Source organism: Falco cherrug, chromosome 5, assembly GCF_023634085.1.
Source record: "Falco cherrug isolate bFalChe1 chromosome 5, bFalChe1.pri, whole genome shotgun sequence".
Taxonomy (NCBI): Eukaryota; Metazoa; Chordata; class Aves; order Falconiformes; family Falconidae; genus Falco; species Falco cherrug.
The window spans coordinates 35,873,337-35,886,864 of NC_073701.1; positions in this window are offsets into that span (position 1 = coordinate 35,873,337).

The window sequence follows — 13,528 nt, forward strand, 5'->3', positions numbered from 1 at the left end:
GAATGCTGAGTTCATTGTGTGGTATGAAAAAGAACTTTTTGTTGTCAGGCTGTAATGGTTTTCTTGATGATTTCTTCAAGTGACCCTAATTCTTCCACCAGTGATGACCACCTATTGGTGGTCATATGACCCTATTCCTTGTCTCCTTGCCACTTGTGATTTCACAGACCTGTATATGTCCTCGGTCATCACTTTTTCAAGTTGCAGTTTCATCATATACATAGCTGCTTATTATATGGGAACTGATTGACACCTCTGTCCTCTTGTTCACTGGCCCTTTTCCAGTTCTGCTCACTAAGACAGTGGAGAAGCGGGTTGTTTTTGTTTCTTCAGTGTGTGGATTGATGTTTTGCTCTGCTTTCTTGCCATCTAAATTACATACTCTGTTGTCGTAAATAAGCCCTCTCGTGATACCTAAGAAAAGTAAATCCTAATTGTAAGTAGACACCTGAAAACTAACATACCTACTTTCCAAAAAACTATTCAGACATCAGAAAAACACAGGTTTAGTTTTCTTTTGTTTTATTTAGAGAAACCATCTGGGTTTTTCACTGCACAAGGAATTCACAGCAAAGGCAACTGCTGCACTCCCAACACAGAACAAGCTGTTCCAAAGACTTTTCCAGGTGCTGGGTTGCAGCAGTGGTTGTTACACTGAAACAGCTGTCTGTAGTCAATGATAACATGCAACTGATTGATGAATTGATTAACTGCCCTTCCTGGAACTGTATTTAACTTGAATGGCAAGCACGTCTTGTTTACTCTTGAGTTTACTGTGTAGAATATCTTAAAACCATAAAATACCAAAGGTACGGTGCCCTCTGTTAAATGTATTCATCCTCACTCGGTGCTTTAAATGCTTGCTACCCTATACAGTCATTCTGTATCCTTCTGGGAACAAGCTGCAGTTTTACAGCTGGGTCTGTCAGCTCCTATTATCAGCAGTGTTTTGTAAAATTGTTCTTGGTGATGGGAGAAAAGAGGTGTTGGAAATTACACCATCACTTGGACATAGACGTAACTTAATACATGAGTTACCCTGTTGATTTCGGGTGTATGGCTTGTGTCCAAAGCTACTCACTGTATGTTTTGTGGGACTGTCTAAAATGGCTTGATTTTGCCATGCTTCCGTTATTCTCCAGATGTTTAGGAGATTTTTCTTTCTCTCCTTATATTTATTTCACTTTGTTAGCAGAGATCAGAGATAGATTTATCAGGCCAACATTGTTCCACTTTTTGTTCTGATAAGAACGTTGTCATCTAGTGCTTTCTTGTTCTCCCAGACTTTTAAAATATTTATTTATTTTTTAATTGTGCAATAGGTTAATTAACTAATTAGTACCATGTTGATATATGTGGTCAGGTTTTCTTTTCCAGGAAGTCCTCTATCTCTTTGGTTTTATGTCTGTTGCTTCATCTTGGGTGGAGTGACTTTACAAATAGTCTGAGAGGCTGATTTCACTTGCCCTTCCTTTCCTTCTGTGCTTGCTTATTAACATGCTTTACTTTCTCTTTCCTATGACTGACATGAGAGCACTTTTCTTTAACCTTGTCAACTAACAGGATCTCCTCTCCAGAGAGAGCCTCTCATCTATTTGTCTTCTGCTTTGTTGCCGCACCAGTTCCTGAAAGGTAGCATTCACTTGTTTTTAAATTGCTTCCCTTATCACAGAAGTCAGTCTCATGCCTTGACTCCAGGGGCTAGTAGAATTCCTTAGGCTTATCACGCACTGTTTAATTACTTCATTTGAGACGGGAAACTTGCTTTCTTGCATGATATGAATCTGCTCCTTAAACTCAGTGTGACTCTTTAGGGATGAATGCAGCCTTGCTGATCCAGAGTGGATGTTTCAAACTCTGGTGGAACTTGTTCTTCTCTGAAGATAAGATCAGCTGAACTTGGACTAGTTTGGCTGCTCCTATGGGAACAGATCTGAGTTGGGTGAGGTGACCGCATTTATTTTGACTAGTTTTCCTAATTGTGGTTCTTGATGAGTGCTAGAAACCTGAGGCTGTGACCTGTAAAATGAAACTCTCTCGCTCTCCAGATAAAATGTGGTTGATGGTGCTGGAGGGCAGAAGGACAAGGAACAGTGGTTATGAATTCTGTTGGAAGTCTGCTAGCAGAGGCTCAGTCCTCAAGCTATCATTTGGTCCTTGCAAGATGCCACCTCTTGCAACCAAGTCACTAACCTCCCAATGAGGTGGGAAAGATGGGAGACATTTTTTGTTCTGTTGCTATTTTAAAGAACAAGATTAGCTGTCTTTTCCATCTGTGTCCTGACCCTAGACAATGCCAAGAGGACACTTGTTCTCCAGCTCCTGTTTATTCTTTGGCTTGTCAGCCCAGGTTTGCTGATCTGTGTGGTGTGCCATGGGGCCTACACTCGTGGTCCTGGGTTTGGACAGAGAGTAATGAAGCTGGGGCTCACGGCCTGCTCCTTCTGGTGCGAAATGGCGAGTGGTTCTGAATAAGCCTCTTGCCTCAATGTGTGCCTTCTGGGTTTCTTTTGGTATGCATTTGTGTATTTAATGTATATAAGTCCAGTGAAATATGTCGGAGACCTTTTCTAAGTCAAATAAATAAACTCTTTACTATGTTGCATTCAGATAGTTTGTTCGTTGGTGTCACTTTTAATTTCTCAGCTACAGTTCCTGGGTTTGGAGGATTTATCTTGTTTATTTATCAAGAACCTGTACTGCCTGGATTAGAGCAGGTTTCTGTGTAACACATGAACATTTTTGGCCAATGTTTGGTGGTGTTTGTTACAACGTGTGTGGGCAGCTAAATTCCCCACAAGTACAGTGTCCAGTGGCTTTGAGTACCTTGAGAGAGACCAATTCATTTCTGCTTTCTGGTTGCTGGAGTAGGCTGTAGCAGATGTCCACTTCAGTTTTTCTTTATTTTTGTTATTTTTTACTACCACTGTCTCTGCAGCTGAACTGTGTCTTGCTGCAGCTATAAATGCATCTGACAAAGTACCACCTCTGTTTCCTTTTCCATCTTTCTTATATAATTTGTACCCATCAGCAATGACATTTCATTTATGAAACTGAGTCCCTCTGCTACATTTCGGTTTTACCTGGTACAATGTAATCCTTGACATTTAAGTAACTCCCAAGCTCTTATTACCCATGCTTCCTTTGTGTATACAAAAGCCTATTTTAAAATTCCTGACCATGGTGCAGAATAAATCCAGCCTCTATTTTACTTTTGGGCATTAAGGTACATGGAAAAGTATTTGCAGTAAACAAAATCTTTGTCTTTCTTTCAGTGTTTGAAGTCCATATAGCAATTGCATTTGTACTGTTTAAGAGGAGTCTGTCTAATCTAAGCTCATTTCCCAGGGTATGTCAGGGCTCCATAGATCCTGAGCGTCTTCCTTTATAACGTTAGCACCACTGTCATTTTGTGCCTTTCTGTTTCTGCACTTGTTTTAGGGAGATTCTCCAAAAAAGTAAGATAAAGTAGCAGTGAAGCGAGGGGAAGGACAAGTTTAATATTACACTTTTCTCTTGTTTCTTGATACTTTTGTCTGCTCTTTCAAAATCAGGGAGCAGTCCAGGAATGAATGACCTCTTTGTGTCCTAGACCTTATGTCCCCTGTCCTTACCCTGCTGAAGAAATGCAGATTTGGGAATCCTCATTAATAAGCAAGGTTTAGGGAAAGCACAGTCCAGTGACTGTAGGAACCATCTTGGAAGAGAAACCTGTGGATGTAGATGAAACGGTAAGGCCTTTATGCATGTAGCAAGGCTGGTGGATGTTTACCTAACTCTTTGCACAACGCCTATTTCTGATCTTTCTTGCAAGTCTGGGCATGTGCACTTGGGGAATTAGGGTACAGAAAACCACAGCATAACCTACAGAATCCCAGCATCCCAATATGGGCAAATTAGCAGTGCTTTTCAGTAAGATAAGGAAGGCAAGGGCCAGTAGCTGAGAAGTGTCTGCCTAAGAACTTAGAGGTAGAGTAGCTGGTGTACCCTAAATTCATAACATAATGTGTTGCTGTATCAAGTTTTGGAGGTGTTTCTAATCCTGCTTCTGTCCCTTTCCAGCCTGTCTGTCTGCAGTATCAGCTTCTGCTTTTCGTCTGACTTGCTAGGCTTTTTCTTTTTCTAAAACATCAGATATGTCACTTGTAGGAGAACTGTAGGCATAAAACAGCCCTTCCCCCTGTCTCAGGTAGAAAGCAGCAACTTCTAGCTGATGAGGAGTGCTGAAAGCCATGATTTTATAGACACTGGATGTGTGAAATTGCACATAACCAGGAAAACACAGCCAAAAGAATTTGTGCAGAAAGGATAAAGGTAAACTATGGCATTTGAATAATTATGTTTGTAGCTGTTATAGAGGGCCTGAAACCTAGAACATTAAAAAATGAGAGCTGATTTTAATGTGTATACATGCAGTAGCATAGGGAAGGATCAGGGAAGTCAGGTTAAAGACATTTTCCATTTGTAAGTATTGACTGTATTGAGGGGGTCCTTTGAGGTTTTAATGTATTTAAAGCAAAAAAGCTTCTGAGTAGTGAATTTCTAATGTGCAAGAAAGAGAAGTATGTTGCACCAGTGGACTGTGGACTAATCAGCATTTTGCATGGGCTGGGAGGTGGATTTGGCCTGTGCCTACTGTGGGTTGAATGAACACTTGTGTTTCCTCAGCTATTTGATCTACCAAACTGGAGTGGCTGTTAGAGGAAGGGCAGTGCTTTCTGCAGGTGGACCAATAGCCCATTGATTGCAGGAAGGAGCATTAATATCAAGACTCTCCAGCCTTTGTACTGTGGCAGGTGTTGTGCCCTTGTAGAAGTGCCCAAAGCAGTACTCCCAAGACAAGGGCTAAGACATACAAGGTAAAGGAACATGAGAACATGGGGTGACAAAGGAGTATGAACAGTTCAGCAAGATCCGCATCCTTGTGATACAGCTGGTAGAGCACATTGGTCTGTGCTTCCCCTGAACTGGCTACAGACTAATGGTAGGATGGAGAAAGGGGGGGAAAAATTGAGCACACAAGAGAGCAGGCTGCTTACTCCAGAGCTGGGTCCTACACCAAGAGTTAAAAACAAAAGTCACATCTTGCAGGGCAACAGGGTGTGTGGGATAGGGATGTCAGTTGTCTGTGTCTGCAGAAGCTGCAGCAGCCCAGGTCTGGAGTTTTGCATGCTTGGAACTCTGAAGAATAAAAATGTTCTACCTGAGTGTTTATGCAGGCAGGCCTTTGTAGCTGAGGTTCTCCCTAGGACACAAGAAAAGGTGTAAGTGCTGCTGCTTGGTTATAAAGGGCAGAACCATACTTGCCCCTTCTTGTGTTGTTTGGTGTGCTTAAGAAATACAGGGGCTATTTTATTATTATTATGCTCTGGCTTTTCTGAAACTTCAGTACTAGAGGAAACAATAAGAAACCTTCAGGTGGCTGGACCCAACTTCTTGGCAGGGGGACACTTCCACAACGAAAGATAAGTAAAAGAAAAAGCTAGCTCCCTGTGAAATTACAGTATATTTGGTGAAACACTGCGAAATCTCAACGTGTAGATGCTAGACAACCTTGGGAAAAGGGCATTTACCTCAGGTGTTTGAAAAGAAAAGCTATTTAAACTTTGAAAGAGTATTGGTTTTACTGTTGCAATATTTATGATCCTCTCTTTATAGGTCATGCAACCATTTCCTTAGTTATCCTTAATCTCCTACCAGAAATTCTTTCCCTTGGCTGGCAAGTCCCCTTGTGCTGAGCACTTGCAAGACAGAAACAGAAAATAGCAAATCTAAAGAAAGTGGGATCATTTATAGCCATCTTGCTAAGTGCACAACACATCTGCAAAAGGATCAATTGCTCTGATTTAGCGTGGCCATTACTGACATTTTGCTGCTACTGAAAGGAAGAAAATGGCTCTGTTTAGTGTCCTGAAGTGTAACTGTGATAATCATAGACATTAGAAATGGAAAAGGCCACTAGGTTGTCTGGTCCACTGCCCCAGTACAATGCAGGTCAATTCACCAATGTACCTTTTCTTTAGGTAAATTATTCTACCAGTTGTTTGAGATTCTTCTTCACAGTCTAATAAATCTCATAGGAAGGAAGTTAAAAAAATAACTTTTTGGAGAGGTACAGTAGGTAGATGTTTTGACAGCCATTGCACTGAAATAATGACCTGTCTCCTGGTTTATCAAAGCACCTGCCATTGCCCTTTTGCAGTGAGGACGCTGTAATATATTCGCCTCCTTTGTTCTTTATTTATAACTGCAGCATTTCAATAAATCAAAAGTTTTCTGGAAGTTGGAGCAGTCTCTACTGGTTTCTCACCAATTACCAAACCACCTTTAAAGCTGTTAATTCAGCTACAGAGTTAAAATTATGCTTCTGCAAATCCAGATTAATTTCCCTGCGCCCAATGGGGTTACACTGGATTTACACAGAAGTTACCGACAGCACGGTATGACCAACAGCTTCCTCTTTACACCTATGGAGACAGACTCACAAGAACAAAGAGACAGACAAGCACAGGCGCCAGCTCCGGATGCTGTACCCTGCAGCCAAAAGGAGGGTGTTGTTGCAGGCAGGCTCCACCTTGTTTCAAAATCTTCCACCTATGTAGTGTTTGGTATAAGTAATTGGGAATTCACCCATGCACAGCAGCGTTGTTACTGTGAGGGCACCTCTGGAAATGCTGTAGGGTCTTTGCATTGGATATTGCTACAAAAGCAATTGCTGCAACAGAAGGTATTCTGGAGGAGTTGGGCTCCCTTGGTGAACGTGGGCTCCCTTGATAAACACAGCCTCCCTGTCTTCTTGAACACAGCCCTGGTCTGGAATGTCTTGGGAGAGTAGCTTAGATGTGTGTTTGCCTTGCTCTTTGTGCGCTAGCACTGCCCTGCGGAAGCAGGACGACAGCTTACCTTGGATGAGGTACCGTAGATACCTGGGCTGGTTTAAGCTCTGTAAGATCCTAAATGACAGCAAACAATCCAGCAGCAGAAATGGAGTGTGGTCCAACCAATGGAAGCAAACAGACTAGAACTGAGTTGCTGAGGGCTCTTGAGAGGTAACACGCTTTCTTTTTAAGGAAGTCCTTGAAGCTAGAACTGCAGCCATAAAAGAAAGAACATTTTGCTCTCTTTCAGAAAAAAAGCAAGCGAACCCCAGCACAGTGTTGACTTTCTTCTAGCAATCCAGGAGTTGCTTTAGGGCAGGATTAGAAGGAAAGCCCTGGGGTTTTTGCTTGCTTTTTCCCAGGTGAGGGAGAGAGAAGGGCTGTTTGCACATGATGAAATCCCACTGGAATCTCAATTACTTTTCCTTTCTTACGCAAAAAGAAAATGGCACAGTGGACCAAATACTGCTGTAGCCCCTGAGCAAATGAGTCTTCCTCCATTGGTGCCTTCATGCAGGTTATCAGTGTCTCCTAAGAGATCACCTCCCAGTACTAAGATGTCTTGTAATTGCTCCTAAGAGTCGGCCTGCGGGCTTTGCCCCCACAGCCCCACCTTGAGCTCCCAGCAGCCGATCCCATGGCAGCCACAGGGAAGCCACTGGCAGATTTCCATCGAGGAGGTGACACAGAAAGCTATACTCCCAAACCTGCATTGGCTTTGCTGCCAGCCATTGCAGAAGCAGTGCTGGGGCAGCAAGTGAGTCACGGGGTTTGCAAGTAGGCAGGTCTGAGTAGTAATGAAAAAAGAGCTTGGCCCACCCAGCTTTGCTGGGTTTTGCTCCTGCAGCTGCCGGAGGCAAAGTTACAGGAAGGGCTGCTGCTGCCTTCCTCACGGGGTTTGCCCCACCTCACGTGGGGTGGCCATGGGCCGTTTTCCTTCATAGCTCTTCTCCTTGTCCTGGTAGCCCACTGTCTGCATCCACACACAGCTATCTCTGCAGGGTCTTGGCCAGGGACTCCCTGCAGCTGATCAGGGATGACGCAAAGGCAAGGAGAAGGTGGCAGCTGATGAGAGCTCTGTGTGAGGGACAAAATACCAAAATACACCCTCCATGTGCAACGCTGGCCTTAGATCCAAGAAACTTCCCATATAGCTTCCCACTCCCAGGCACACAACATCTTCCCCATGTTTTTCACATCACCACCCTCATTCTGCCTTGCACTGAGGTTTTCATTAACTACATTTTTTTTACCAATCCCAGTTTTACGCTGCCTTTCAGCTGGTTTTCTCCTCCATCTTTCTTTCTTATGATGCTCCCTTCCTGAATTATTCTCACTTTCTGTCTTCCTGCCAGGAAGTCCTGCCAGGACTGACTCTGGCCCCTTTGCAAGTGTCAGTTAGCAGTCCAGTTAAACACTCAGGACTGGAGTTCTTTGGTGTTGGGTTTTTCTTAAGACACATGTAACTGTTACGTTTCCTCATCAAACACCAGTTGAGAAATTTTGGGAAGAAAAGGAGGCCTGTGAAGGGAGAATAATATAGCCACTGTCCAAAAGGTGGGAGAGTTTAAACAGTCACATTGTAGCTTCAAATTCCTAATCAAAACTGACAGCAACTTTTACGTTTTTAATTTCATCTGGGCTGCCTGAAGGAGGCATGATTTTCCACACTAGAAAAGGAAACTGATTTTTGCCCCCAAGATTTTCTGCTGTACATTTTGCACACTCCACTGCCCCAACCTCCAGTAACTCTTCAGTCTATCCCATTCTCCAGGCCCCACTCCTCGTTTTCTTCTACAGTTGTTTTTTTTTTTTTTTTGCAGACCATTATTCCTGCTTGCTGTCTGCGTCCAGCTCACTAAATCAAAGAAGGGCAGCAGCTCTGCTGATGGTATTGCTTTCAGTCCTGCTGACAAGTGCGGACAGCACTGTACTTTTTACTATGGACAGTCTCACTTCCACAGACTAAGGACAAATGGCAGCTGTTCTGCTTGCTTTGATCTCATTAATAATAAAGGACAATGGGAGCTCTTTTGAATATGAGGAAAAAGCTTGAGTTAAAAAATTAAACAGCATACCCAATTAATTAGAACCACAGCAAAGCCTTGGAAAGCTGCCATCTTAAATTACTATACAGCTACAACTCCCAGTAAATAGTAGTAATAATAATGATAATAAAACCAAAAAAAACCACCCAAGAATCATATGTTCTTCCTGTCCTAATAAGAATTTGAAATAGAAGGACAGATAGGAGCTTTCCCCAGCATCAATACTGATCATACATGTGTCATATTATCAGATGTAGGTTCCTTATTCCCCTCTTGCAAGTGCAGAGGCATATCCATATCCATAGCTTCTATGGCATAGGGAAGGAACTGGCAGGCATGTGCCCAGCCCTCTTCTTTCTTCCAAACCTGCTTCTGCTGTTGTGATGGGGCCCGGTGACATACACTGGTTGCATAAATTAGTACTACATGTGAAACTAGCGAACTTGGGAGAAATAAAAACTCCAGTGTAGATCTGAACATTGGAAAATGGAGGGAGAAAGCGCCTGTAGCAGTTACTCTATGTCTAGCTGTAAAATTCTAATGCTGTCCTGATGATGAAGATGGACCTCTTATAATAAAATACTGTAAATGCTTTCACATACCTATACTTCAGTTTTCATTTGGATTCAGCTACAGATGACTCAAAGTAGTTTTGCACAGGCTGCTACTGGTGTTGGGTATCATAGCTCTAACCAAGCTGGTGGAACGGGGAGGTTAAAAGGTAAATAAAATCTTGCCTCAAGAGTCGCATGACCTCTTGCCTCAGCATAACTGCTCCAGTCTTAGCCAGTAATTCTTACATGCATGCTGGTTCACTTTCAGAACAGAAAGCACAAAGCAAGCATCTTCCTCTGCCAACATAGTGAAAAAAATGGGCAAAAAAAGACTGTTTGTATAAAAGAATATAGTATTATTCAAAACATTCCTAATTGCCTTTTTTCTGTTAAAAAACCCCCATGTTAACATTGTTTTGCTGAAAATGGCAGTATTTAAAATAGCTTCAAATAATGTTAATGAAGCATTGTTTTAATTTTGCCTGAAGGAAAACAAAACAAAACAAAACACTATTATAAATTGTTCTCAATTTAAAAACACTGCCATTATATTAGTAATTTTTTCCCTTTAGCTGTGGGCTGACAACCTTCTCTTTTCCCTTTCCTTCCAACAATATCATGTGAGTGCAACAGCACAATGAACTGAAACTTTTGCTAAGCTTTTTGCCTAAGACATGCACAAACTGCTCTTGTTTCTATTGCAACTGCATGTCTTTCCTGGATATGATGCATAAAAATAGGTAATGTCAAAATAAGCCTATTATATTGAGAACAGTTAAGGATGTGGAGATGTCTGACTGGGACTTAAAGCTCAGATTCTGAACACTTAAAAGTCATTAAAGATTTTTTTTTACATTTTTTGTGAAGCAGGAATGTTAGAACTAATCACCTGACCAACGTAAAAATTTGAAAATTACATTTTACATTATCTCCCTAATTTCCTTCCGCTATTTCATTTAATTCTAGGATTCATTACTTCATTTTTTTTTGCTTTGGTTGCTCTTATGTGTTTGTTCTCTGCTGTTATAGGTGACCTAGAAAGGAAAAAAAATAATTGGGTTGAAATCTGCTCTTCCTTATTTTAAATACAAATTCCTTTTCCCTATCCCTCACTCTATTGCTTGTTCCCTGAAAAGCAGGAAAATGGTTGAGAAATCTTACCACTCAATTGAAGGAACAGGAAATGCTGAATCCTTAGCAGACACCTTTTCTGAAAGTAATTATCAGGATAAACACTTTTAAATAAGGATAATAGGTATTTTAAACAGTATCAAAATGTTTCCAAATATTCATGGTTTATTCTGTTGGTGCTTTGATGTCATATGCCTGCTGAAGCTTCACTGAAGTCTTCTAGGAAAAGAACAGATTAAAAAAGCAGCTTCCAGGGGAAAGAAGTAAGCAAGAGAATAAATAACCTCCTCAGCCTGTCTTAATATAAAACAACAGAATATCAATTCTTTTATTATTTTTTTACAAATCATCTTTTTAACAACAGCTATCTTTCCCAGTGCTGCTTGCATCTCAGTCATAGATAATGTTCAGCACTGCATCATGTTAAATGCCACATTCTATATCAAAACACTTGAATATAATGCACCATAAAGAGCATCAGCATGCACTTTACTGTGGCTTTCCAAAAAGTAACCTATCGCAATACAGGTAACTAACCAGTTACTTTCTGTGCCCACTAGATAGGTAGCTGCTGCTTAAAGCATCTGAAGCAGAAAAAAGACAGGAATAACAAAAACTGGTTTTCAGTATCAGTAGCTTTTAGTGATGACTATCCAGAGTTCATTCAGGTACATTAATTAAAAAAACTTAGCAAGCCTATAAAAAAGATTTTGTGGCACTGCTGGAAATAATAAACCAGTGTCAGACCTAAAAAACCCTGACTTTCAACTCCAAATACCACAGCTGCTTCTAGTCTTTTGTCCCCTCTCATTCCTGCATTCGGAAATGTCCCAGCCTGGCAGCACTCCTTGTTTGTTTAGAGAAGTCCCTTCACACAGCCTCTACCTGTACTACATCCTTGTCAGGTGTAGTATTATTTGTCTCTCTGATATCTCAAGTAATTTATTATTTTTTTTTTAAAGAGGCCATGTATTTTCATGGCATAATGAGATGAGGTTGGAGTAGTCAAAAGGTTGTGGAATTGACCCCAACACTGAAGTGTGCCTGTCCCTGTGAGGCTGGAGACTTTAAGACATTTGCAGGCAGGGTCCCAGCTTGCTTCTGCAGAAACCAAAGGGAGCACGTTCATGCCACAGCAAGCCCATTCCTCTGAGATTCAATGGTTTTTCACATCACTTGTCCACCACAAAGATCTTCCAAAAGTCCTCACCTCAATGAAGCCCAATCTTTCCCAGCACCTGGGAATGCACCGCAGCAATGGTGTAACACTGACATCCAGTGGATGAAAAAATGCAATTTCACCAGCCAACTTGGTCCCATTTTTCGGACAGAAGTGGCAATGGGGGAGGTATGAAAAAGTAGGAAGAACGATTTTGCGCGTGTTTGGACTTTATGAGAGCCAGAAACTATCGTGGGAGCTGCAATCCCCCCAAAACCACAGATGAACCCGGGTGGGAATTTTTGAGTCATCTGTTATCATTTCAAACCAACAAAATCTGCTTGCTTTCTACAGTTCAAATTTGTTTTGTAGCGTGAAACTACAGGGACAATGGAGCGTGGTATCTTTGGCTCCTCTGAAATGAAAATTTCTGGTTTTCTAGGCTTATGCAAAATAAATCATATTGCTTCACCTTGCTTTCCATGTCCCGCTACAAGTGTGCCAAAACCCTGAGCAAAACATACCAAGGAAAACCTGCAAAACAACACCAGTAAGGGGAAAGGAAATGTGAACAGGGAATTACTTTTTTTTTTTTTTTTTTCCCACTTATGGCAAAAACGACCAGCATCTTGGACATACCCTTCTCTCCCAGTGCGTGCAACCTGTACTCTTATTATACAAGTGATTTCTGCTTACACCAAGAAAAATACATGTGGCCATAGAGAGCTCCTACCCAGTGAATAAACCATGAAGAACAGAGGTGAGATGCACCTCCAATTTGTACTACTGTTTAGTATTGATTTATACAGTGCCTTTTGCATTCCTTAAAGCACTACAGTTACAAGTCTGTATATACCCAGTATAAAGTCTTATTTGTATTATGGGGCTCTTTCCTCCACCAATCAATGTAAAAATCAATTACCATTACTGAATGGGGAAGCCATCAAAAGATTCACCGCTGTTTACTGACTTGTGCAGCCCGAGTTTGCATGGATCTTGTCTGCTGTCATTGCCAGCAGCACATTTTTTGCTGTGCTGGCAGCTGTCCCTCCTGGTGATGACTAACCTATGAAGGGCTCTATGGCTCTTCCAAGACAGACTGTGTTTTCACTGAACACCCATAGACCTGTTCACTAATGAGCCAGGCACATCACATCTCTATAGTTCTCTCTTCACCAAAACAGTATTTTCAATGGCCCAACATTTTGTTGATCAGGCTGTAATAGGATTCTCTGGAGAAGATCAAATTAAAACATTGTACACTGGCATGCAGCCCTGGGTGAGATCAGGAAGTGACGGCCATTAAGGTAACAGCAGCCTTCAAAAATACTGGAGAATAAGGAAGAGAATGAGCATAGAAATTTGATAAAAGCAAGGATACCCTCTCACTCCTCCTAGTTTATCCTCCACATGCTTCTTGTTATTCCTTGTATACCCCTCAGTGTTTTCTCTCCCCGGCAGTTTCAGTGACTTCCATGCTCCTCTGGCCATGCTCTTCTGCTCTGCTAATGCTAAACCCACCTTTGTCCCACGTGGGTCCTGCTTACTCATCTCACATTTTCTTCCTTCCCTGCCTGAAATCGAGCAGCGCTGCCCCGTGCCTGCTCTCCAGACCCTTCCAGCCCCAGGGCCAGCAGTGCCTCCCCTCACCCCCGGCTCACTGTTGCCACCCAGGAAAGTGTCCCCAGGCCAGCTCCTGCCTCAGTCTCCACCTGCCCAGCCCCACAGCCCTGCTTCTGGATCAGCCCACTCCATAAA